This window comes from Aethalodelphis obliquidens, unplaced genomic scaffold (genome assembly GCF_003676395.1).
Source record: "Aethalodelphis obliquidens isolate GAN/ISIS:26980383/991018 unplaced genomic scaffold, ASM367639v1 scaffold19, whole genome shotgun sequence".
Lineage (NCBI taxonomy): Eukaryota > Metazoa > Chordata > Mammalia > Artiodactyla > Delphinidae > Aethalodelphis > Aethalodelphis obliquidens.
The window spans coordinates 27,876,988-27,901,878 of NW_020837963.1; positions in this window are offsets into that span (position 1 = coordinate 27,876,988).

The window sequence follows — 24,891 nt, forward strand, 5'->3', positions numbered from 1 at the left end:
CCCTCCATCCTCCAGACATGCCCCTCCCACCAGCCCCCAGCCCCTCCGTCCTACAGCCATCCACCCCCCACACCATCCACCCATTATTTGAGAGTGTACTGAGTGCTAAGCATAGTTTTAGGTGATGGGAATGAAACTGTGATGTGCTCTGAGGGGATTACAGCTCATGGGAGAAACACAAAAGTATGGGGACAATCAATTACCCTGTGCTTAGCCCTGTAGTGGAACGTTCACCACCCAGAAAAGTAAGGGGCAAGCAGGAGTGCAGTGAGTTCAGAGGGTTCCCAGAAAGGGAGAGAGTGAAGTGATAGAAAGTGTGCAGGCATGGAAGTCATGGTGAAGCCCTGGAACGTTCAGTGTCTTGATTTGCCTGAAATATTGCATTCGGAAAGAGATGCAGTGAGGAATGACTCTGAAGAGATAAGCAGGAGACAGGTTAAATGCAACTGATAAAAGAAGTTCAGATTTTGAAACTGTATGATGAGGGTGATGGTGTTTAATTGGAGTCTGCCTCCCTCCCTAAAAAAAAAAAGAAAAAGAAAAGGATTTGATTTCTATTTCACTAGCTCCGTTCTGCTATACTGTGCAGATCCCACTGGGGGAACAAGACGAATATTTTTATTCTGTGGCTGAAATAAATTTATGACAAACATTATCATCACTGACGGAGGTGCTGAGGGAAAGCATGAGAAACTGTGGTTAGATCAATGGAATTGATACCCACTAACCCCTCCCCACTACACATATACCCCAGGAAGTAAGTATTCCATCGATGATGCTCCAGTAATTCAATTTTCCTCTCTCTCTCCCTCCCTCCCTCCCTCCCTTCCCTCCTTCCTTCCCTCCCTCCTTCCTTCTTTCCTTCCTTCCTTTCCGTCTTCCTTTCTTTCTCTTATTTAACAGAGGCAAGTTTTCACTGAAACCATTAAGAATTCTCAAAATATTTGTGTCTGGAGGTTATCCAAGACCCACATAAAAGTTGCAGGTTAGAAATGCTTCGAGTGTAGAAATTCAAATGTTTAAGAAAAAAATTCCTTCCTTTTTTACCTTCTTTCCCTCTTTTTTCCCAGTCAACAAACAAACAAAAACACCTACTGACCGACTGACCACATTCTTTTTAAAACATCAAAGATGATTTCCATTGAAAAGAACTGGAGGCTAGCGTTGATTCCAATTTTTCTTTTCTTCTGAACCGCTTTCAGTTCTTTTGATAATGCTATTACAATCATCTATGAAAATAGAGCTCGAATACATAGCAGCTGGCAGCCTCTTGTCACTTCCAGCAAGTGCACCCTCTCCATTGAACTGTCCTTTGAAATACTTGACCTTTACACAGACACACTTTCACAGCCTCTTTCAAAGAACTGAGACAATAACCAATTGAAATGGAAGTACGTCCTTGAAGATATTGCACGCAGGAGTGTAGCCTCAGTTTTATGCGATGTTATAGTATCTTCCAAAATCTAAAGGTTCTGTGGTCAGCGTCCCTGCCTGGGGCCACACCACCATCGTACCCACCAGCTGGTACTTCTCCAGGGAGGAGCAGGGCCTGGTCTCCTGGTTAACGGCCCTCACTGGAAGGAAGCCCTTTATATCTCATCTAAATCCTCCCCATTGAAGTATAAGCCCATTTCCTCTTTCTCTCTCCTCAGTGTAGAGAGGGGACAGCTGGTCGCCAGCCTCTGTATAATAACCCTTCAGCACCCTGAAGATGGTTATTAGGTCTGCTGCCCTGCTCCGGGCTCAGTAATCACAGACCCTTTAATCTTCCTTCATAGGTGCTATTTTCTGAGTATTTAATCGTTTCTGCTGCTCTCTACTGAGCCCCTTTCGTCGTCTTAAGTCCTGGTGTGTCACCTGTTCGGAGGGGTGGCTGTCCCCCGGTGACACAGGCAAATTAGTTTGAAAGCCTCTCTGCATCTCTCTGATATGTAAACAGGGCAAAACAATCATCACCTCCCCCGACCAAAAAGTTAAATAGTAACAATGGTAACGACGGTAATAACGCAAAGCCGATGGGGCAAAAGCAAAATATGGAGACAAACGCCCACGTTTTAAGGCTGTGCACGCGGTGGTCGGAAATTTATAAGTAACCACCATTTGGTTTGGACAGCCTGTCCCGTGTGAATTTTATAATTTCTAGGTTCCTGTAATCGACTTCCTTATTAAATTCCCAAACTACTTTGTTGTGTCCTTTTCCGCATGTGGTCTAGGCCCTTTTCTGTCAAAATACAAGTCCATCGTGCAAGTTCCTAAAACAGCGGTTTGCAAAATAGAGATACAGGAAAGAATCACCTGCAGGCCACCTGGCTGGCAGGTAGGAGTCACCTGCAGGCCACCTGGCTGGCAGGTAGGAGTCACCTGCAGGTCACCTGGCTCACCTGCGCCCCTGACTGCAATAGTATGGGGGGTGGCTGGGCCCCAGCGTGCTTGCAGTGCCCCCGGGTGAAAAGAGAAGGATGAGGGCCCACAGTTGCCAACTTCTTCTGTCCCGATGTCCACCTAGGTGGGCTAGCCCAGCCTCACTCCCCTCTGCAGACTCTCAGCCCCACTTTGACCATTTTAGTTGAACGTCATGGTCGTGATCAAATCGGTCCCCATTCTCTATGGTGTTATCTGCTGCTCCCAACTTGGTTTCTTTGTACACTTAATGAACGTGCTTTCCATCCTATCATTGAGAAACATTGATGGAAGTGCTTAAATAGCACTGAGCCCACGATTTTCCTCAGGGAAACACCACCTGCTATGTTCTGTGATCTCAGTGTTGCAGCATTCCTAAGCGCGCTTTGAGCGCAGCCTGCAAGCATCCTCTGGCTTATGATTTAAGTGATATTTTTCCTATATGTTGATGAGAATTTCCTTTATAATAAACACAAATGTTGTGGGAAAAAGTAGAAAACTGGACTGCAGCTTCATGTTTTACTGTGACTTAAGTGGGACATTTCTTCTTATTTATGTGGTAAACATTATTCTGTGGATTTGATTTTCTATATGAATAAACTACTGGTAATATCAAATCAATGAATGCTGTTTCTCGAAAGGAACAAACTTCTTCAAACAAATCATATAATATTTCATTACTATTATTTTAAAAATCTTTAAAATATGTTTAAAACTTATCCAAACACATAATAGATTCAGTTAAATTTCAGAATACATTTTCAAGCTCAAGATATTTTAACACTAGTAAGGGCTTACCTAAAATAATGGAAACATTTCTATTCAAAATCTGAACATGACTTTAGATCTGGCCCACGAGTATTCATTGAACACCTACTATGAGTACAAAACAACAGTGAAAATTGGTTCTGAGCCGCTTTATACCCACATCTACACTCAAAGATGGCCAGACACACAGCGTTGGGGGTCATCCTGAGAGAGAGCCTGTGTTTCCTTACTAAAATCAGAGGGAAGGAACTGTTCACAAAAGAGTGATGGGAATCTTTGGATTTGGAAGTTAGGATATCATGGGTGCCAATCACTTTAAAATGTCTCAGTCCTTTGTTATTGTTATAATAACAGAAGAAAATGTTATCTTCTGATGGAGAGATGCTTTTTTTCCTTCACTTTTAAAATAATATCCCAAGTTTTGGTCTATGTACTAGTTGGGAAAGTGATACAAAGATGAAGTCTTTTTCCAAAAGAAGCAGGGGAGGAGTGAAATCTGGTTTAACCTGTCACCCTGGGTGGGCTTCCTGCATTCTTTTCTTGTTCAGCAGTGAAATAATATTGTTTCAAATGTGGCAAGTTCCTTTTATTCTTGAAACAAGCAAACTGGAAATTTCAAAACAGAAGAGGATAAAGCACAATTACTGCTCTCATTGATTCACACCATATTAATGTAATATAATTATCCTGTAAGCAGACGGGACCTTATGACTATGTAACAATAAGGGCAACAGAAATGCTACAAAGCAGTTCTCTAAGGAACACAGAAGAAGCATAAACTTTAAAAGATGAAACGCTTTTTCTGTTTTGAAGTGACACGTGGTTGAAGGTTGAAATGTCACAACTTTGAGTGACCCGTTGAGAGAAGGAGGGAAAGTGGAGGGTGACAAACGCCTTTAACATAAGCAGGGAGGGAGTTGTTTCCCCTGCAAAGTGAGCCCCAAGACCCCTGGGGAAGGATGAGCACAACCCAGCAAACTTCCAGAGAGAAAGCGGGGATGAATTGAACCATCAGGCAGCTTGAAGGTCAACCAGATGGGCAAGACCTTCTCCAGGAGGAAAGTCATATCCCATCGTCATCAGAAACCTGGGGGCCTGCAATGCGCAGAGAGGTCAGGAGAAAGCCCAGGACCAGCTCCACTGGCAAGGATGCTCCAGGTGGCAGGGCAGAGGAACAGGTCTCTCCCAGCCTCCGGAGATCTGCAGGGGAACCCGGAGCCAGAGCAGGGACCACCACAGAGATGCTCGGTGTGGAGATGGGGGACCCGTCCTGGTAGCGCAGTGGGCGCTTGACGGTTTCCAGGGAGTCAGAGCTCAGGAAACCATGTGAAGTCCTGGCGGAGCCCCTGGGTCTGATGAAGTTGGATCGGCTCCTGTGTCCCCTGGGTTGTGTGCCTGATGTCCTTGGTACACTTCCTACCTCGAGTCAAAATTTCAAACTTGGTTTGAAATATGCACCGTGAAGAAAGGAAATCTGGGCTGAAAACGGAATAATCAATTACCGTAATATTTCATGTTCCTGACCTCTGTGTGTCCGCACAGTGAATCACTTTCAATGCCTTATTTCACCTAATCCCAAAATAACTTTATGAAGATTGGACTATTTTTTACCTTCTTACTACAGATGAGGACACAGAATCTCAGCGAGATTAAATTACTTTCCCAGGATCACTCTTCCGAGAGCTGGTAAGAGGTGTCAACTCATTCATTTGATCATTCATTCATTCATTCATTCCACAAATGTTGAATGAGTAGTTACCATGTTCTAGGCAATGCGGTGACAGTAATGAGAAAAACAGAGGTCCATCCTCACTGAACTTACAGACTGGAAGAGAAGACAGGCCTTCAACTACTGACCACACTCAATATATTAAGTTGTAAAATATGGTGGATACCACAAAAGAAGAGAATAGGGGGCTGAATTTAGAAAATCTCCTTTAGGAAATAGCAGGAGAATCGAGTCCAGAAGCATGAACGGGGATATCCAGGCAAGGGGCAACAGCAGAGACATTTGTTGGTTTGTGCCAACATCCTGGGAATGGAGGGTCTCATCCTGATATGAGATAAGCCTGGCAATTCAGTCAGGGCAGTGACAATCCCAGTTTACAGGACCTCAGCGCAATTGCTAATCACACTTCACTTCATGGCCAGAAACATCTAGTTTGGGCACTAAATTGTATGATTGCTGTGGACTCAGATCCCCATCACATTTGCAGAGTACAGGGCAAGGTACAAGTCTTTATATGCCTACATAGTTAAGAATTGTACATGTACCTAGTGCTTTGTCAAATAAATATTCCTTATCCTCATACACTTTTACAAAAACAATGCAAGTGTAAAGTTATGATTCTTATGAAATTAATTGTAGGCACAGTATAAAAGGGACTGGATTTAATTTGCATTGCGTTGCTTGGTGTCTGGAGATCTTTGGTAGGATGATAAAACAGAGATGTGTAACTCATAAATTATTATTAAACTTATAAATATAATAAGCTATTATTTATTCTTGTCATAAATTTATTTTTCTTACCTTCATTTCTATTACATCACTAATCATATTGAGATAATCAAAATGTTTACATAATTTATGTACTAGTGACTATAACACCAAATGATAGAACCTTTCTTAAAGAATTGCCCTTCTTAGTTTTTCTTAATTTCACTTTGGAGAAACTTTAATCTCCCCAAGACAGTCACATTAAACCTGTAGATAAGACTCTTCAAGTAACAGATTCAGATTTTCATTTTCAGGGGACATCAGAGTATCCAAAGACATGGTGGTTCCCCAGCCCTGCCCGTCAAAAATCTGTACAAATCAGAGGAAATACAAAGGGACCCATACAGCACCATTAGGAAAAATGATGATTCCGCTCTTCAAATTACCTGTAGGATGCTGTCTAGAAAGACTCCTCCTTGAGCTCCCCTGGAAAGGCTTGGCACAGAGTAGTCCTGAGAAACTGCCCAGAAGTGAGAAAAAGTCTTTGCCACGGATTGATCTAAAACCACCCTGAGAATCTAGAGAAAAAAAATGACACAGAGAAGGTCCTAGAAGCTCCAAGCACCAGGGGGAGGGACTGAGGACCACAGATGGCAGGATGGAAAGGGGAAGGGGAAGGGTAGAAAGTGAGGGGATGGCCCCTCTGGGTGAGGAGGTGAGGAAGAGACAGGAGGGGCGGGGAGATTCCTGGGACCATGAAGACACAGGGTGCGCAGGGCACCGACTGACATGCCAGTTTCCCTCGGCTCTCCCACCCCTGCTGCCCACAGGGAAGGACTCCTGAGCTAGGACCCTAGACACAAAGAACAGAAACCTTGTCCGCAGACGCACACGTAGAAACAATTGTAATCCGCCCCATCCATGCGTATTACAAATCTGCTACTAGAAGGATACAGACAATGAAAATCAGAACATTTCAGGGGATGAAAATTCCCTCTCCCAATTTCCTCCCTTTAAAAAGAGAAAAAAAAAGTAACACAATTACTCCAAACTAAAATGTCAAGCATTAAAAACAAAAATAGATGAGTAATGGGGAGAAAGGAAAAATTGTTGATCGAACTCAAGAAATAAAAGAAACATACAAATTTAGTAACTTGGTCTCAGAAATGAAGACTAAATTAGGAAGTAACAAGAAAGAACAGATTCAAATAAAAATGTAATAAGAGATATTGAAGAAAGGCTGAAAAACAAACAAAATAAAATGACCTAAAAGTAAAAAGTGTCAGAGAAAGTAGTTGAAATGGAGAACAGAAGGTACTGAAGAACAAAACCAAACAATGGAGCAAGTTTCATCTGTACAGCTCTAATAGAGGAGAGCGTTCCAGAAATAAACAGAAGACAAACAGATCCACCAGGTACCTGGCGTAACTGACCCAGAATTATGTTCTTGGAGACATATCCTGTTAAAACTATCAGATTTTGAAGACAAAATTTTCCCTAGAGTTTCAAAGCAGGAAGGTCAAACACCTTCCAAGGGCAAGAGAAATAAATTGGCACCAGACTTCTCAAAAACAGCATGCAAGCAAAATAAAAATAGCAATATTTTCAGGAAAATTAAGGAAAAAGAGCAAAAGGATTCTGTAAGTAGCCAAGCCGCTGTTTGGCTATGAGGATATAGAAAAAGTCTTGAATTTGCACAACTGGGGACCCCTACACACCCTCGTCCTCTTTAGCACCTGCTGGAGAGTGAGCTACATCCATCTAAGAGAAGACGGCAGGATGACAGAAAACCCAGAATTGAGAAAGGAACATGGTTACCTGTACAACTAGGGCTAAGACAAAGATGGGGAAGGATGGAGGAATAATATATAGACACTCTGTGTTTTATCTGGATTGCCTCTTAATGTCTTTTACTCATTTTGCTATTTATTCTTATTCTAATGATTTGTAGTAGTTTTTAAAAACATGTACATAGTAACACTTTGTCTGTCATAGAGACCAAAATTTGTACCTTTACATCTTATTTATGATTGCATGACAAGGATTTTAAACTGACTACGGCCACAGGGACCTCTCTTATTTGCTTTTATACTCTCTTCTACATTGTGCATTTAAAACTTTTCCCTATTTACCGGCCCATCACATATTTTCTTCTTCTTCTGTATAATATTATTTTTCACCCTCAATTTTCAGTCTGCAAGGACATTATTTTAGAGGATGATGTGAGGTAGACATCTAACTGTTTTTTCACAAAAGTAACCAATTGGATCCGAAATAGCTATTGAACAACCTTGCTGTCCACTGGTTTGCATTACTAATTAATTACGCATGCAATGTCTACATGAAAGGAGACCAGATTTGGAATTGTCTATTTTCTTTTTATTGATTTATGTCTTTTGCTGTTGTTGTTACCAGTACTGCCCTGTTTTAAATATTGGAATTTTACATTACTTTCACACTTTTTTCTTATGAAAATGATCAAATGAATGCACTTGTTGTTGAAAATGTAGACAACGGAAGCAAAGGAAGAAATCGAAACCACCTATAAACTTGACAGCAAGAGACAATCATATCTATTATTTTTGTTTATAGCCTTTCAGCCATTTTTCTGCATATATATCCTATTTGTTGACTTTTATGTTTGATTTCTCTTAAATGGGGGTCCATCTATATGGAGTCTTTGTTTTTCATGCTTCTCTGGGCCATCACCCCCTTCTCTTTTCCCTCTCACCCTTTCTCCACAAGCCCTCCTGGCTTTTGACAGGTCACCCCTGGTGGGGTTTTCCAAGAAAATCTCCCAGATTGCAGAAATCACCGACTCTATGCTATTCCTTGAGGGTCACCCACAAACATCTGTCCCAGAACTTTTCTGCTTGGCTATTTCTGCCCTCTTTGTAACCAGTGACCTCCACAGAGGAAACCTCTCTTGCACCAGATTGAGTTTGGCCAGCTCAGATGCTGCGTCAGTCCCACTAAGAAATTCTCCCACTTAGAGAGTGGTCAGTCAACTCCTAGACCCGGGAACTTCCCAAAGCTGGAGGAGAATTGCAAAATGGGTCATACAACCTCATTGTAAAGTAATTTTTAAAATATGAAGGGTCTTTAGCTACAGGGACATAAACAGCAGAACCTCAGTAGTTGTGTAAAAGGGAAATGACTGGAACTCCTGCACACGAGCGCACTTTCTCGTCAGGAGACGCAGAGCTTCACAAAGGTCAGAAAGTTCCTTTTCTTTTAGTCTCGGGCAATAAAAGGGACGCAACCAGAGCAAGGCTAGTCAACTCCCACAGTAATTTTTGCATAGACGTATAGCGACAGAGGGATTGAAATGCAAGTGTTTAGTATTTATTGGGGAAGAAGATGGTTCATTTGTTGTGTCAAAGAACTGCCTCCGGAGCGTGAGGAACACACATGGAAACGTCTCAACTTTTGCAATAAGCCTACATGGCTGAGGAGTTAAACAGGTTATTCCTACAGCCACCCATGTGCACAATCACGGTGAATTTAAAACCATCTCGAAAGGAATCCTACTGGGAGTGTTTAGGCCCACAATTACAGTAAACGAAGATTCAGAATTAGCAAAAGCATTTCACTTAATTAGAAGCATTAAATAAGTACTACCAAATGTACAGTGCTGTGCGTACTAAGATGAGAAAACTAGCTGACCCTGGAAAACATTTTATTTATTTGCTTTTTCATTTGTTCACTTTTCTTATGTTTAGACAGCTATTAAAGCAGCCTCCAACTAAAAGATAAAACAGAATGCAGATAAGGAGAGCAAATACCTTTGTCTTAAAAAGTACACACATTACAGAATCTATATACAGATATATAGATATGACTACATTTATATGTATGTTATCTATCTATCACCTATTATCTATCTATCTATCTATCTATCTATCTATCTATCTATCTATTAAATACCTGCAGATTGTTACCCTGCAGGAATTAGAGGAAAAAATGGTTTTTGCAGAGGATGTTCTAGATTTTTTTCTTCAATTTTCTCCTTTGGACATGATTTTTAAACTGTTATTTATCAACTCTGAATGAATCAGAATTCCCTGAGTCAGGGTTTAGTAAAGGGCTGGCAGAAGCCCTAATTAAATTTCCAGAAAGAAAGACCAAGGAGGAGGCTGGAAAGAGAAGAGGATAGGGGGGAGTGACAGAGAGAAGAGAAATTGATGATGAAGATCTTTCCAGAAAAGCTTTCTCATCCAGCAAGAGCTCAGCTGCACAGCACAGTTCTGTACCTACAGGGATGGTCTTAGAAGATTTGGGTCTGAGCATTTGAACTGAAATTTCTCAGGTAAAGAGAGTTGTTGACACACAGCTTTGTTTTCAAAGACAAATATGTAAGTGTTTCTAAAACTCCACCACTGTGTTTTATGTCCTCAGCAAATCTGCTACAGGAACTCAGATGAGTGAGGTCTTCCCCAGCACCAGTGATCACAAACGTGATCAAATAGGAAGGGTTCCTCCTCCACTGCTGACATCGATTTGATTTCTCATTCTTTAACCTAAATTTTCAACCTATCATATCTAGAGAGTTGGAATGTGAACCAAAAAAAGGAGAAATTGTATATGCAGAAAAATTTTGAAGATAAGAATTTCCATTTCCCTATCCAAAAACATGTTTGATGTTGTCCTTACCTCCAAGAATATACAGGAGATTGAAGTTTTACTTCATGGAAAAACATAAAGAGGTGAAGATGGCTGTGGAAATCATTGGTTCTATAATTCTGGTAACCAGGTTTTCCAAAGCAGACATCAGGACACATAGCTGATTCATGGTCTGACAAAGGGGGACCAATTATTCTGAGCAGGGTGGGTGAGCCAGGGCCCTTCAGCCAACTCTGGCCCACCACTCGCCCTTGTAAGTGCAGGTTCATTGGATCCCAGCCAACCCGCCCGTTGGCACAGGGTCCGTGGCTGCTTTCATTCCACAAGGGCAGAAATGAGTAGCTGCGGCAGAGACCGCATGACCTGCAAAGCCTACACTCTTTGGTGTCTGACCCTTTACAGAAGAAAAAAACGTTCAGAGTCCTTTTTCGGGGTGTGAACTGTCGAGAGTCAAGACCCAGGGGTGCCACAAGGGACAGGATCTAGGCAGAAAGAAACATCTCTTCCTCAAGCATAACAACCTCAAAAGTTAAAGGAGCTGCCTGTCACTGAGACCCTGCCTGAACTAGAGATATTAGGAGGGGCTTTCAAACACTGTCATTGCAAATTCTCACTGCAAACTTCTGAAGTGGGCTGGCCTGTGAGACTGGGTCCCCAACCCTTTCCTCTAAGACCCGGGTCTCAAAAATGGGGCCACGGCCAGGCTGGGTCTCTGTGCGGGTATTTGTTCTCATGTTCTTTGAAATATAAAAGAAAATAAAATCACGCTTCTTGATAACATACACAATCTAAATTTGATGAGAGGAAAAATGGGATTTTAATCTTCTTGGGCGACATGCAAACTACAAATGGACGTCGTCTGCCATCAAAATACATGGCAGGGAGTTTGCATTGCTGAGAGGTCTGCTGAATTTTTACCCTTAACTAAGCATGCAAGATGAGTACCAAAATCATTACATTTATGCGTTTTTAATGGCTTGTCTGGCTTGTGTTTTGTCCATAGCTAGCGACGGAGCCAAGCACCAGCCAGGTTTTTCAGAACTCACACAGCTCTGTTGCAGCGTAATCATCTGACAATACCTGGGGCTTCTGCCATTCCCGTAGGTTATGTTTTGAGTCTACAAGCACACCAGCATATCAATCAGCTGGCTGGGTTATACTGTCAATCATTTCCTCATGGGGGCAGGAAGTACCCACCACGGTCCAGGGCTGCCCCTGTGCATGGGGGAGGGGGAGGGCAGGGGCACAGACACCAGGCTTCCTTTTACCTGAGAAGGTGGCTTTTGGTGGGTCCCAGCCTGGGGGTGAAGGGAACTCTGCTCCCACCAATCCGGCTGCCGCCTGTGGCTTCCTGATGAAGCCCTAGGGTGACGCTGAGGCCAGCAGTGCTGGTCACTGGCTGTGGTTGTCATTGTTGTTAACAGAACCGAAGGCTGCCCATCATGTGCTGGTAGAGAGCATCCCCTTGACGTAGAAGTAAAACCGAATCAGTCCTTAGCTTGGCAGGACTAGGGTATTCAAAACACCTCCCATTTATTAGAAAATATACTTCTTGGTCACAAATGCCAGCCAATGATCCCTTCTTTTCATCTGATTTTTATTAGCCATGATGTTTCTATTCCGGACCTTCGATTCAGTTTTCATGAAAATCTAAAACTGAACAAGATTTACTTAGTAATTTCAAAATATGAAGGGTCGTATTTGTCTTTTAAAGAGAAGTGTTAAGAGCATATGAAAATGTTGGGAAAAGAAGAGAACACAAATGAAAAGTACTTTGCGATTTCAGTACTGAGATACAATACAGTTTACTAAGCATACATCCACCTGATGCCTTTCCTAGGCATACGTGTATTTGAAATTTCAATGACAGCAATACAAAAAATGCATTTCCAACTTTCTTGAGAAAAGACAAATTATTGTTTTAAATGTGTACAAGGCACATTGCTAAACATATTTAAATGTATAAGAAGTCCCATGTAGGAAGGTAGGGGCCGTGTGGGTATCTCTGCGCAGGTAATGTTCTCCCTAATTTGCATTTACTTCATCATCTGTAATGAACTGTCCGCCTGCCTTCAAGCCTGTCAGAAGAGAAAGTAAACCAGAGAGAGTGTGTTGCTGGAATTGGACTTGACCAACCCCAGAACCCGGGGATTCCTGGTAGCTGACATCAGTAGAAAGGCAGGTGCTTTTGTTTTATAAAATGAGGTTGGTGGCTTACTTGTGAAGATAACTTTTTTTTTTTTTTTTGCGGTACGCGGGCCTCTCACTGCTGTGGCCTCTCCCGTTGCGGAGCACAGGCTCCGGACGCGCAGGCTCAGTGGCCATGGCTCACGGGCCCAGCCGCTCCGCGGCATGTGGGATCTTTCCGGACCGGGGCACGAACCCGCGTCCCCTGCATCGGCAGACGGACTCTCAACCACTGCGCCACCAGGGAAGCCCGAAAATAACTTTTTAGGAAAGGAAGAAAGGATACACAAATTGTGTATAAACACATCATCCTCTGCTAATCGTATACACAAAAGAAGTTCTTCAACTAGTAAACACCCACAGTATTTTTGATGGGAAGCAACTAAGGTACCATTGGCAGCTTTGGAAAACAGTATGAGGCTTCTGCATTCCAAAAAGTCGTTGATAGAACTGTTATTGTACAATTAGTGAGACAGGTCATGAGTCTTCTCTGTTACCATTACAAAAAAACTATTGTTACAAGTAAAAATTTATTGGTACCTGTTTGAAAACTAGTTCCATTTTCCCTCAGACGTGATATAGTCCAGTATAAAGAAAAAAGAAAAATAAATAAGCAAATAAAAATGAGGAAATTCCCTATTGTTCCAGTGGTTGGGACTCTGCATTTTCACTGCAAGAGGCACAGGTTCGATCCCTGGTTGGGGAACTAAGATCCTCCATGCCCCATGGAGCAGCCATACAATAAATAAATAAAGAAAGAAATAGAAAAAAGAATAAGCTATATATATCTAAATAAGCTAAATTTATTTATTTATTTATTTATTCTTTTGCAGAGCACAGGCTCCGGACGCGCAGGCTCAGCGGCCATGGCTCATGGGTCCAGCCGCTCCGCGGCATGTGGGATCTTCCCGGACCGGGGCACGAACCCGTGTCCCCTGCATCGGCAGGCGGACTCTCAACCACTGCGCCACCAGGGAAGCCCGAGTAAGCTATATTTTAAAGAATATTTAAAAGAATCATTACAGAGTAGGTGGCCTGTGATTTCTTTGGAATCTTTCTACATTTATAGAAATATTTCTGAATAGCAATATACCTACCTAATGTTAATGCTTTAGCTCTGTTAAAGATTTGAGAATGTTTTTAGATGTTAAAAAAAGCACTATTCTGTTTGAAATCCCTTCATCAGTCTTAGATGACCCTAAAATATCTTCATGGGTTTGAAATCGGAAAAATCAGTTCTGAAATATACGTATATTTTTTTTCTTTTCTACCATTTGCAATGTACAAAACTTTACACTAGTTTGGATATTTTTAGTGCTTTGGTAAATGGGTATGAACACTGCTGTGACCATGTATTTTAAACTGCTGAGGAAAACCTAGAAAATATTACTTGTTAATCTATATGGACAAAAAAGGGTTTCCTCCATGGAGTCCAAACATAAAGGAAACTTAAACCAGTAGAAACAAATGTTTAACTCAAGAGCATTTACCACCTGCTATTTTGTTTTCCAAAACATTTTTTATAGGTGTCAGGCACTGTGGATGACTGTTTTCCAGTAGCAAAATCTCTGCATGGCTAATTCCATCTTCATTTTCTTTTTTTTTTCAATATCGTGACTTCAAACACCCAGACTGTCTCTTCCTTGTGCCATTTTCAGACCCAAAAAGCATTTGGCTGGTGCTTGGTGGGCCCCATCACCCCTGAGAGGCAGAGAGGGGCTGCATCTCTACACCAGGAGACCACCCTTGTGTTTCCTTTCTTTCTGTCATTTCAGCAGCTGAGGTCTGACCGCTGGGAAGGTGCATTCTTTCTGCCTGAGTGCCAAGCGATGCAGCTGTGCCGTAAGACCATCTCACACAGGCTGGGGCCTGATCACAGAGACATTCCCGTCCGAACCTGCAGGCACTGATCGGACGTGGCTCTTCCTGCAGAGTAAGGCCCCAAAGGCCCACTGAGAACCTGGGGGCCAGGAATTTCAGAAGCCTGTGCAGAACTCCCGAGGCTGCCGGGCTGGATGGAGCCATCCAGGGCCGCTAGATGGCAGTGCATCCCCCAGGATGCGGAAAGGGTGCCCCAAGCTGGCTGTCCCTGGGGCTGGGCCAGAGTCAAAGGGGGTTTTCAGGTTTGGGTGATTCCCCTAGACGTTCAGGAGGGTCTCTGCTCTTCTCAAATACACTTCACGCCCAGGACTAGCAGGAGAAGCCACCGAATTTTGTTTTTGGTTCCAGATTTCAAATGATAGAAGCCTATATTTTAGCCATTTACAGTGAATTAAAATACAGTTCTTTCTGAGGATAGCTGTTTCAAATAATACCGGTGTCTCTTGCAAGAACAGTCTTGCTGTTTTCGCACAGAAGTTGCAGTTTCGGCTCCTGTGACACCACGTGTCCTTCTGAATGGCTTTTATTTGGGGGCAGGAGGGGGGATTTGTCTTTAAATTAAAAAAAATTTTGTTTTCTTTTTTTGGCCACATGGCTTGCGGGATCTTAATTCCCTGACCAGGGATTGAACCCTGGGCCATGGCAGTGAAAGCTGAGTCCTAACTACTGGGCCACCAGGGAACTCCCTAGATTTTGATGGGGAGATTTTTATTGCTTATTCTCTTAACTTATTTCTGAAAAGTAACTGTTTAAATTTTTAAAATTTACTTAAAATAATTTAAGAAATTTGTACTATATTTTTACTATTTTTTTTCTCCTGAAGAAGAGGATTAGACACATGGTTTTTAAATACACACACACACACATATATATACATATTTACGTTTGTGTAGAATACATGTTTATATAATTTAAAGAAATGTACTAATATTTTATTGGTAGCCAATAGAAATAATTAGAAGATTGATTTAAAAAGCTGTTTGAAGTGTTTGTATATTACATTTAGTAAAGATGTACTAAGTATATTTTTACTCCAATATTACCTTAGAAATTTTCTAACCAAAAGGACTCTCAGTGTTTCACAGAATTAAATATGTATCCTTTGATAGCTTTTACAAGAAAACTATCTATAGTTTTCTTTTAAACTATAAGAAAACTATAAAACTGAAATTTTATCAATACCATGCTTAGGTTCCAAATATTCTGTGCTCATAATTGTGTGAAAAGTAAGCAGTGAGCACATTTCCTGACACATGTTGATATCACTGGGAAATTCAGCCACTTCATCGCTGTTTGCATCATGTAATGAAGCAAATGAAGTACTGTCTTGTACCTACCAGTATTTAATAAGATAGAAACTATAATACTGTATACAGTTATATTCATGCAAAATATGCAGTTGCAGTTTACCGTGAAGCTGACTCAAGAATCTAAACCAACTTATTATTAAGAGAATTTTTTATTTTTAATTTATTATATTGAAATATAATTGATTTACAATGTTGTGTGCGTTTCTGCTGTCCAGCAACGTGATTCAGTTATACATACATTCTTTTTCATATTCTTTTCTATTATGGTTTATCGCAGGATATTGGATATAGCTCCCTGTGCTGTACAGGAGGACCTTGTGGTTTATCCATCCTATATACAGTAGTTTGCATCTGCTCATCCCAAACTCCCAGCCCGTCCTTCCCCCACCCCCATTCCCATTGGCAACCCCAAGTCTGTTCTCTATGTCTGTGAGTCTGTTTCTGTTTCATAGATAAGTTCATTTGTGTCGTGTTTCAGATTCCACACGTAAGTGATATCATATGATGTTTGTCTTTCTCTTTCTGACTTACTTTACTTAGCAGGAGAGTTAAGAGAGTCTTTTCAATTGTAAACTTTTCATGCTTCATGCTGTGGATGAGGGTCCACGAAATGCTCCTGATACACGGAAACCACTCATCAAATGGCCACCCGACAACTGGCCTTCCTGCAGGTTTTGATTTGAGCAATTGCATCATTTGTACCATCATTCTCCTCAAAAACATAAATTGTATAATATATGTGTTATCTTCAATTATTTATTTAAAATATAAGAGAGGCTCATGGGTCTTATTTTTACAGCCATGAGAAATGCACGTAGCATAATCATGAGTTAAAACACTGATCACGTGACGGCGTTCCTGGCCTCCGTTCTTCACGTTATGAGTATTCCACGCCCAAAGTTCCCCAAACAAAAGTAGCCCCCCTTGGTTTTGCACTGCGTAAGGCAAAATGTAAACACAACTCTGTGTGCACACACACACACGCACCTATGCCCATTGTGTTGCTCACATCTGGGTAAGTCTCTCTTCCGAATATCTTAGCTAAAATATAAAATAACACAATTCTCCTTTCATGGTTCACCTTTTCAAAACATGTTCTAATCCAAACCTCTGTTCTGGGATGCTCTGGGTACAGCTTTCCTAAACTTTGGAGCACGTGTTATCACTACCACCAAATAGATTGCTACTGAGGTTTAAATGATGGATATTTAGGGCTACTGCAAGTACAATTTTTCTTGGACTTAAAGGCTTGTTCTTGCAATGGAAAATACCCACACTGGTTTACGTAACACGCACCGATTATCAGTCAAGTTATATGGCAGCCTTGCTGTATATTTACAGGTGGTTGTAAGTCTTCACTCCATGGAAACACCGTCCGGACAACAGTCTGGTGCATGTGGGATTAAAGACATGCTCCCCCTATGAGATCGCCTTTCTCGTTCCCTGCGGCTGCCTGGGGTCTAGGCCTGGGTTATCTTCCGAGGTTTGGCAACTGGTAAAAACGAAGACCCAGATGGTTTTGAAGAGCGATTGTTTAACCTTTGCTGACATTTCCCCTCAACGAGCATGCTTCTCCCAAAGGTCCCGTTGCAGGACTGAGGCGTGAGCTGCCTGCTCGGAGGTGGCTGTCATCCACGTGTTAGCGCCTCTGGGATCAGCGTGCACCCCGGCATCCCCTCCCCTCCTTCCAACCTCGGTCCTCCCTACCTCCACCTGCCGGGAGTGGCCCGTGGATATCAGTCAGGCAGACTATGAAATCATGAGCGTCAACGAAACGCACTTAACAAGTATGCATGCCAAGCCCTGTAATCAGCTGCATTTACCGTGGAATCTGCACTAGCCCGATAGTCCTGGCATTGGGGCTGTCATCTATGCTGGGACCAGAGATTTTTGGTGTCATCTACTGTCCCCTTCGTACCTACAGCTGATGTGAGAGTCCGGACTTTACCCTGGGGAAGAGCAGAAGAGCAGAGGATAACGCTGGTCGCGGGGAGGGACCGGGTGTCTTCTCTCGGTCGTGGAGCAAGAAGGCCCTCAGCAGAACTGCTGACATCCGGGCTTCCCAGACTGTCAGGTACTTGCCCTCTGCAGACGCAGTGATAATTCACACCGAACAATAATCTTACTGCTGAACACTATATTTCTCCTTTTTCTAAGGACTCATTATCCTGGAACGATGGGGAGATGGGGAGTGGAATATAAGTGTATTAAAACATAATTGCGGGCTTCCCTGGTGGCGCAGTGGTTGAGAGTCCGCCTGCCGATGCAGGGGACACGGGTTCGTGCCCCGATCCGGGAAGATCCCACATGCCGCGAAGTGGCTGGGCCCGTGAGCCATGGCCGCTGAGCCTGCGCGTCCGGAGCCTGTGCTCCGCAACGGGAGAGGCCACAACAGTGAGAGGCCCGCGTACCGCAAAAAAACCAAAAACAAACAAACAAACAAAAAAACCATAATTGCTCTTCTAGTCACACAGAAGCACGCCGTGTACGTGGGGGACAAAGCCTGATGAACAGGAGAATCTGGGTTCCTCTTCCTCTGTGGCCATGCTGTCGTCAGTGCATATTTAAAACCTGAGTTGTCTTTAATGCCACCAGCTAGCTTATGGCTTCCATTGGCCACAGCACGTGGGTTCCTGTCTATCCCACACTGCCGTCTTCAGCGATGTCGCTAAGGGGTGGCAGGTGTAACACACGTGTAATGTATGACGTCTTTATCAACATCGGCTCAGGTATTGATGTAGGTTGTTTGCAAGCACTGTGGAGGAAAAATAGCTCGTGTGGGTTAAATCTGGCAAATTCCACGCACATATGACATACACACACTCACACTTATATGTGTGTATCATGCATACAGGAAATTTACCAGATGTATGTGTATATAGGTAATATATAATATGTAAAAGTTATAGTATATATATTATCAATATATATAAGGTCTAGGAATGCTAAATTTTAATTGATACAAAAATGTTATCCATGTCAGTTGTTAAAGCCCATAGAATTACAGTATCACACACACACACATCCTCACACCCACATATACATACTTACATGTGTGTATCATACATATATGAAATTTACCAGATGTATGTGTATACAAGTAATATATAATATGTAAAAGTTATAATATATCTTTTATATATATATGTAGTCCAGTAACGCTAAATTTTAAGTGACACAAAAACATTATCTATGTAAGCTATTAAAGCCCATGCAATTAGAGTATCTTATACACACACACACACACACACACACACCTGTCAGCTATCGTTTTCCAGGCTCACCGCTAGGCATCAGGAATTTCCAGGGGTTGCTGGCATCCCCCGATATCACGCAAGCCATGCGCAATGAGATTCTCTGCCCTCCCAGATATCTCATTGGTGCTGCCGTTCTCCACATTGAACAGTTCTCAAAGACTGGCATTCTTTCCTCCCTGAATTCAAACAGACTTCATCCGATATTTAAAGACAATGGCCCTCATTTGCTAAGTCTGCCAATTTTGCTTTCAGTCTGAGAATTCCTGCTGCAGATACGCACCTCTTTCTGCAACTCCTACATCACCCGTATCTCTGCATCCCGGTTTGTTAGAACAGAGCGTATATGGCTCTTGCCTCCTCTCCTGGCTGTCACTGTCACGGTGCCCCAGAAGATTTTCCAGTGAAGCCATTTTCCTGCATTTCTTGGCTTTGCCTCTTGGACCAGCATGCCCGCGTCTGAGCTGCTCCTTTGTGGCATGGCTGATTTCAAGTGCTGTCAAAAGGAGAAATAGCCCAAGAATCACGTACAATGAATTTATTCCATTCCGTTGTAAAGGCATCGATATCTGAATACATACTCACTAATTGCATTAACCTGTATCTGTTTTAATTTAATGCCTTCATACCATTCTTTTAATTCCTGATATTTTGAGGTACCAAGAAACAACAGGTAAAGTTTAGAAGTGATTCTAACATCTGTAAGATTCTCTCTCTTAGGCTCTGTAAAAGCTGGATGTCTATGGATGGATTTAAAGAGTATGTAGGGTGTAGACAGCTCTTCTGGGGACAGAATAGAGAGGGTTAATCCCTCCAGCCCTCATCTGAAGGGAGAAGTGACAATAAGAAAGATAATAGTTATACAGTGATGCATCCTTACATTATTACTGCAGCTAATGTTTCCCCGCGTATAATGTTCAAGTTCAGAAATCTCAGCCAGGGGCCCATAAAACAATTCTTGTGCTTTATGTTTTTCTGCTTATGTTGGTTTATTTCACTCTTTTGGGAAAAAAATGTAAAAGTAATTTACTGAAATAATAATTAGCGCTTATAAAGCGGTTTGTAACCTATGACCACCAGCAAATTGCTACCATGGGATGGTTAGAGTGGGCTGGACATTTTAGTGTCGTTTCGGGAAACTGAGGGAGAGACTCTTGCAGGTTGAAAGTTCCCGGAGAGCAAGAAACACATGCAGTGGAATGTGTAAACTCATTAAACCCACACAGTCGTGGGATGGTGGCAGAAGTGGCAGAAGTGGCCGTGCTCTGGTCTCAAGGGGCCAGTGGGTTTACATAAGGATTTACATAAGGATGACGTGTTCCCCAGCGTCTCTGCAAGTGTGGTGACATCACCTCCTGGACAGATGAATTATGATCAGCGTCTATCAGAACACGCTGTGGCCCAGGGTCACCTCTGCCCCAGGTCTCTTTCGACCTGTGACGGTCGTGGTACGTGGGGCTGAAGCTTGACTCTGGGCCACCCCTCCGAGCATCACCTCACCCTCACCCACCCCGAAAGGGGCCTACAAGTCACTGTTTTGCTCCCTTTTGTACCATCAGAGGATCAAGTGCGTTGTCACATCGCGCAGCTAGAAAGTGGCTGGTGTTAGACCTGATCACCAGCTCACTCTGCCCTGCCAGGAACGCTGTGTGGAGACGGTTCTCTGCTGGGGAGGAAAACCCCCGGGCCCCCTCCTCACTCTTGGCTGGTGGCAAGAACGTGATGGAGGCCCCGATGGATGCGTCCACTCCCGTCCTGCCCCGACCCTGTGACCCTGCCTGCTGGATCCTCCTGGATGGTCCCCTCAGCCTCCGGGCAGTGGGTGTGGCCACACCCTTCTTGCCTCCAACCCCTGTGAGCTGCATCTTGTCCCTTGTCAGGGCCCAATGGACCCTGCTGTCCCCACCTCGAGCACGTTGCTGACCCCTCTAGCCCCTGCTGCCCAGCACCCACCTGTCACCCTCCAGCCCTAGCAGACCTCCCCTACGTGTGTGGCCTCTTTGGGAGAGGCCAGCTGTCCATTCAGGGAGCACCTGCTCCGAGGACAGCCCTGCAGGCCCCGCGCTCTCAGGGGGCCCCGTGGACCCAGGTTGCACGAGCTCACACCAGGGAGCTGACAAAACCTGCGTTGGATCCCAGGTTCTGTTTCCGCAGCCGGGAGTCCTCCTTGCACAGGTATGTGTGTGTGTGCAAGTGCTCTGCAGGTTGTAAACTCTCCCAGACGATCTCACACATGTGAAAGCACACAGGCACATGAATGCACACACACACACACACACACACACACACACACACACACACACAGACCCAGACTTATTAAATCCAGCTTCTCTCCTAAGCAGAAATGATTGCACCTTGGGCACTTTTGCTAACTGTGTCTTACCTTATTTCTGGCTACGAATTCCCTTTTTTTCTCCCCAGTGGGAAGCTTTTAGCATGCATTTTATTCTCCTTCCTGTGTTTCAAGTAAATCACGCTCACATTTACTGGCTGTGGCTTTCTCGTCACGATTTATGTGTCTTCTCCTCTCTTCTTTGCTGTCCATGGTGCACTTCCAGGACGCAAAGGGGCAGTTTTCCCCAGAGTTGGGTCCATGCTGGGCAGCAAAGTTAAGACATTTATTGAGTCATCTTAGCTGCCCTGGGCATTCCTTCGGAGGCCACAGGGAGCTTCTGGGTGGGTCCTGCTGCTGCAAACTCCATGGTTCCTGCTGTCTTGAAAGATGCCACATCCCGAGCGCTGTCAGCATTGCATTATGGAATTTTAGGATTTCAGATTATCTGATAGAATTGTTTTCACTTCAGGCACTCAGCCCCCTTGAAATGTTTGACGTGGATAAAGCAGTTGAGTGTGAACTCCGCTTTCTGAGACAGCCCCACTGCCTGGGAGCAGCCCCGAGCTGGGCCCCGGACCCACGGATTCTCTGTTCTCAGATGAAATTTGTGCGGTGCTTCCGGCTGTAAAACCCTAGGGAAGACCAGTGCCTCCCAGATACACTTAGTAAATATTTACCAAAATAGATGGGAGATGCAATTTGGTCTTATATTGTATGCACAAAATATCAACCATTTAACTGTTAACTCTGTTTTAATAGTGCCTTGAGATGAATGTAAGAAAAATACACTTTGAATGTAACATTACTGTCATGTGTAATGGATGGTGACAGCGCTTCATTGGTGCAGAGATGTATTAGGGACGTGAGCCTTCGAGAGGCTGGGCTTAGAATTTATGTTTACCCACATTTGTCTCTATACATAGTTCTGTGTTTGCAGATGTAGGATGCTCTGGGAATGACAGAATCATTTTTCTGAGTTATAAAACACTTCCATTTATTTAAAATAGAAACAGAGGTTGGTAATAGCACACTAAGGAAGTTACCCTTGACCTTCTGCCTCATTTAGAGATCATTAAAGTTTTATTATTTTTTAATGTCTCATGAATTTACTAATTTCATAAAAATTTGTTATTACATCTGTATAATTATTTTAACTGCGTAGTGGTTTGTACTGATGAGGTACCTGTGTATATACAAAATATAGATAAATAATGTGCATATATAACATGTAAATATTATATGTAATATACATATTTATGTAATATATAGTACATAATACATATTTATATAAAAATAAGGTGCATGTATATGACTTTGTGTGATGCAATATATATCATTTTATTTATAATTTACTTTTACCAAATAGTAAAAATAAAAATGATATGTGTAGTGAAAAATGTTTTACACAACCCTAAAAGTAGAGATTTAAAAATTAATCTAAGGCAAAGAGATGGAAAGAGTAAGAAGATCAGTTGTTGCGTGGAGTGAGGAGCTGGGGGAGAGGTAAGTGGGCAGAACACAAAGCATTTTACGGCAGTGCAAATACTCTGTATGATGCTATAAAGATGGATACGTTTGTGTGCATTTGTCCAAGTCCATAGCATGTACAGCACCAAGAGTGACTCTTAATACAAACTCTGGACTTTGGGTGACATGATGTGTAAATGTAGGTCCATTGATTGTGACAAATGTCCCGTCTGGGGGGAATGTTGGCCATGACTATGCGGGGGCAGGAGGTACACAGGACATCTCTGTAACTTCCTGTCAATTTTGATGTGAACCCACAGCTGCTATAAAAAGTAAAGTCTTAAAAAATTAACCCAGCTTTTTTTTTTGTGGTAATAAATTTATTTATTTATTTATTTTTGGCTGCGTTGGGTCTTCGTTGCTGCGTGTGGGCTTTCTCTAGTTGCGGCGAGCAGGGGCTACTCTTCGTGCGGCTTCTCTTGTTGCGGAGCATGGGCTCTAGGTGTGCAGGCTTCAGTATTTGTGGCTCGTGGGCTCTAGAGTGCAGGCTCAGTAGCTGTGGCGCACGGGCTTAGTTGCTCCACGGCATATGGGATCTTCCCAGACCAGGGCTCGAACCCATGTCTCCTGCACTGGCAGGCACATTCTTAACCACTGTGCCACCAGGGAAGCCCTAACCCAGCTCTTTTTGAACTCTATTTTTTAGAGCTCTGGGAATAACAGTTTAAGTCCATTTGCAATGCCTTTGAATCACAGACTACGTTGCCCTTTCGATTCACTTACGTGACTTTGGGGCGTCAGTAGGCAGAACACCCTTTGGGTTCCACCTGTGATTATACCAGCACAGCGGTGGCCGTGCCACATGTACAGCCCCAGACTTGGACGGAAGGCAACACCCCTCCTAGGGCTGGCACGGTGCAGTGTGTGAGCAGGTGGCTGCCCTGAGGGTAGGTTGCCCTCCAAAGTGAGACACAGGGGAGAGCCAGGAGTCCGAGAGTGGGGGGATGCAGATCCCTCCACCTTCAGAGGCTGGAGACCCAGGTCCAGAGTCCTCGTTGGGTGACAAAGGGGAAAAGCCGTCTCCCGTCACTTGTCTCTGACCAATGGGGGGTACCTGTTACCAAGACAGCACCGCCCCTCAGCATCTTCACCTGTCAAAAGACCCAGGAAAACTAAAGCACCTTTCACCTGTATCCACTCAGCATCCTGTAGGACCGAAGCCAAAGCTTGCCCTGAGGACCCTTGTGTGGGCTGAGGACGGAGTGAACTGTAAGATCTGAGGGGGAAGTACTTCCATGAAAACAGTATGCTTTTCCTTGATCCCAAAGCTTACAAAGGAGCCCTTACACCCATTTGTGGAGCTCCTGATGCAGAGACAGGACAAACTCCATGGCTGAACGCATACTCCAGCCACAGCTGAGAGTGTGAGAACTTCCGCGAGGCTCTCAGGATTTCTCTGATCTTGATCTTAGCGATGAGAAGGAGACCACAGTCACGGCGGCCTCGGCGAGGCAAATGTTTCAAGGCCTCTCCAACCCGACCCACACCTCGGAGGTTCACATCAGCCATTTGTTCCTCGTAATGACCCAGTATCTTGTAAAATGAAATTGAAATCTGCAGCGAGGCAGTACTTCTGCTATTAAAATGATTTTTTTCTTTGTCATGGAACACTGCCAGTCCAACCATTTGTGAATTGCAATTAAAATTTGAAGCCAGCAGCACTTTTGCGATTAAAACTGGCATTTTTTTAAAAAAAAAAAATTCTGCACCAATCTAGATAATTAGATAGGAACTAAAATGCCCATTTATTATGCATATGGACATGTATGAGGAAATAATTTGAAATTTATTATTCAAGATACTCTCTTTTTAACGAGGAACATGCTAAATTCTATGGCAAAACAAATTGTTTTCGTAGTCATACAATTGAACCCACGTAAGAGAACTGGTATTAGGCATTTAGTCACCAGTGGTTTATTTCTTTACTTTTACCACTTCCTTTTTTACTCTTTGTTATAACAGGAAACTATGATGGTGCTAAAGTTGTGAGGATACATATAAAATATGACTAATATCTACCTTAAGGCATCAATCACGTGGGGATGTTAATTTGTAATCGTTTAAGCACAGTTTCTCCCTCAGTTTGTAGTGTAATTATAATTAAATTCTGCTAGTGAAAATTTTCAAGAAATATGAGAATGATCTTCATTAAGTAGAGATATTTGAAGG